A 3,043-nucleotide genomic window follows, 5' to 3' on the forward strand; every position below is an offset into this window, starting at 1 on the left:
TATATATATCCTCTACACACTGTGGCCTGGATTCAGATAGAATGGCGGACGTAACGTATCGCAGATACGATACGCCGCCGTAACTTAGGGCGCAAGTTCCGTATGCAGAAACAACTTGCGCCCTTAGTTACGGCGGCGTAACGTATGTGTGTCGGCGTAAGCCCGCCTAATTCAAATGGGGATCATGTGGGCGTGTTTTATGTAAATTCACTGTGACCCCACGTATTTGTCGTATTTTACGAACGGAAAAAATCCCAGTGCGCATGCTTGAAATTATGCCGTAAGTCGTCATTGCTTTAGACGTGACCGTAACTTACGTACAGCCCTATTCGCAAACGACTTACGCAAACGACGTAAAAATTTTAAAACTCGACACGGGAACGACGTCCATACTTAACATTAGCTACGCCTCATATAGCAGGGGTAACTTTACGCCGGAAAAAGCCTAACGTAAACGACGTAAAAAAATGCGCCGGCCAGACGTACATTTCTGAATCGGCGTAAATACCTAATTAGCATATTCCTCGCGTAAATATACGGAAGCGCCACCTGCCAGCGTAAATATGCAGCCTAAGATAAGACGGTGTAAGACACTTACGCCGGTCGGATCTTAGGGAAATCTATGCATAGATACGACGGCCCGCACTCAGAGATACGACGGCGTATCCGGAGATACACTGTCGTATATCCTTTCTGAATCTGGGCCTGTAACTTTAACTAAACTGACTAGCCTGCCTGCTCTACCTATCTATCTAGAAAAAAAGACACTGTCTCTCTCTCTAGGACTGATCTATTCACTAACACCTCCGCAACACCCTGGCTTTGGCCAATTATGGCTCTCTGTTTTTTGCGCGCTGTGATTGACCAAGCATGCGGGTCATAGTGCATGCTCTGCCAATCATCGGCGCGCAATGGCGAACGGTCCAACATACGATGTTCGAGTCGAACATGCGTTCGTATTGAACACGAAGCTCATCCCTAATGTACAAGTACACATGAGAAATAAAGCCTAGTCTTGACATACCATATCTCCGTGTGGATGTTCTCATTGGCCGATGCATCGGAGAGTTCCATACATCCAGATAGTCCTTAAAGCCCGGGTCTAGTTGAACCAGCAACCTTACACCAACCATTTACAACCAGCCAACTGATCCAAAAAAAAATGTAATTAAAGAAACGGATTCTCCAATCAACACATTCGAGGTGGATAGAGGAATCCTCCCAAGCCGAGTTGAGCTTTAAAGGATTGTTATACTCATGGGCATAGCATAAGGGGTCTTCCCTCCCTGTCCTATTATCATATCCTTCAAAAAGTCCAGCTCCAATCAGCCCTAGGGCCCCACAGTCCAGTACTGGGCTTCCACTTTTCCTTCCACAGTCCACACCCCTTCGTTCTCATTGGCTGGGGAGAAGCTGTGAGCCATTTCCTGAATGGAGAGGAGCACAGGGTGAGAACAGCCCAGGATGGGAAAGTTTCTGTGCTTTGTGCTGGCAAATGGAATGGTAACCAAGCTCAGCAAGAGGAGCAGAGTGCCGTCCTGTAGCCAAGATGAGACCGCTGTCACTGGTGAGGTAAAAAACACTGCTCAGTTTTTCCTAGTCACAAGCTGGGATTATCTGTCCCCTCAACCCAGGGATATCTGCTTACCCCACTTCCCTGACAACTGGGAAAAATACCTTTTCCCCAACACCTGCCAAACTGACAGGGGATTTGTTTTAGCAATTTCTGAAGGTTTCTCTTACACCTCTTGAGGGGCTGCAGGCTCCAGATTTTTGGGTCACATGGCTTTGCCCCCCAGATCGAAGTTGTGCTCTCCCAAAGCCCCCTGACCACCCCCTCCACCCTGAAGGCTATGCCCGGCTGCTGAGCTCCTTTCCCATTACAGCACTCTATACTGCTCTTCTGCAGGGCTGAAATAACATCGCTTCTCTGCCTTTTGGCTAAGATTAAGTGTAGTATCTGTTCTTATCAGTTGCCAATAGGTGGTACTAAGCTGACTGTCCCCAGTACCCTGTGAGAGGGGGAAAGGGATGGCAGTCGGCGGACGCTAAGCCTGTTGGCGTGGAGGTGAAAGCCTTCTGATTGGGACAAGGAGGCATGAGGTCGAAGCCAAGAGGCCGGGTCCCTGGCCTTTGGCCTGGATTTGGTGGTATCTGCCCCAGTCAGTTGTTCTGGAGAGAACCCTTGCTCCTCTTTTTACCGGGAGGAGCGGGTAGTATTTCCAGAATGTGATTAGGTGGGAGAGTTAGGGGTTGTGGGTAGTAGCCTGCTTAGGTGGGCTCTCCCCGACCTCTTCCCCCACCTTCCTGGCTGGGAAGGGTGCTGCCGGTCCGGACCGGGGGCTAGGGAGCGTTGAAAAGCCTGTGGAGATAGTGCCCCTGGAGTGGCAGTCCAGGGGTGCCATAAATTGCACTGAGTGTGTGAGGGGCACTCAACGTGTGGCACCTTTTTGGTCACTAATCTCCACATACACCTTTTTGACACCTGCTGCTAGGGCCAGGCCTTTTGGCTAGGACCAGTGGAATTTTTGTTTCCTGGCCTGGAGGGCCGGCCAATGTATTGCACATTGGTCACTTTACCTCACTCTCCCATCTTCCTTCTCCCCACTTTCCTTTTTTATTTTACCCCGTGTTTGTCTTGTTTTGTCACTTTTTTTGTTTGGTGCTTGGCACTTTATGTGTGGCGAGTAGGGTGCTGGTCCTCGGGCCTGCCTCTGAAAGTCTTGGGAGTTGGTGGACATGGCCTTCTGGCTTAGTTCGCCGGCTCTCATGGGGTCTCCCTTCGGGGGAGCCTCACCGAGGAGGGTTCTGTTTCGGCAGTCCCTCCGAGGATGTTGGGTCCTTGTGGCTTCGGCTGCTTGGACCAAGATGGGTCCATATGGCCTCGGCTGTATGGACCACAGTTACTCTAGTCCCTGCCAGGAGCCTAACGCCCCGGAGGATCAGAGCTGAGTCCTCTTTTGAGGACCATTTGACGATTGGCACCCGTCGCAGTTTTTTGTGTTTCACTCTTTATGTGTGTGCACATTTTTTCCTGCACCGG

The 3,043-nt window shown here is 50.4% G+C and overlaps 1 pseudogene; it reads left to right on the forward strand.

Annotated features, from left to right (window-relative positions):
* The first annotated feature begins 1,921 nt into the window (after window positions 1-1,921).
* LOC120918027 lies at window positions 1,922-2,016 on the forward strand (annotated as a pseudogene).
* Window positions 2,017-3,043: the final 1,027 nt, after the last annotated feature.

The sequence above is a fragment of the Rana temporaria genome, chromosome 11 (assembly GCF_905171775.1).
Source record: "Rana temporaria chromosome 11, aRanTem1.1, whole genome shotgun sequence".
Classification (NCBI taxonomy): domain Eukaryota; kingdom Metazoa; phylum Chordata; class Amphibia; order Anura; family Ranidae; genus Rana; species Rana temporaria.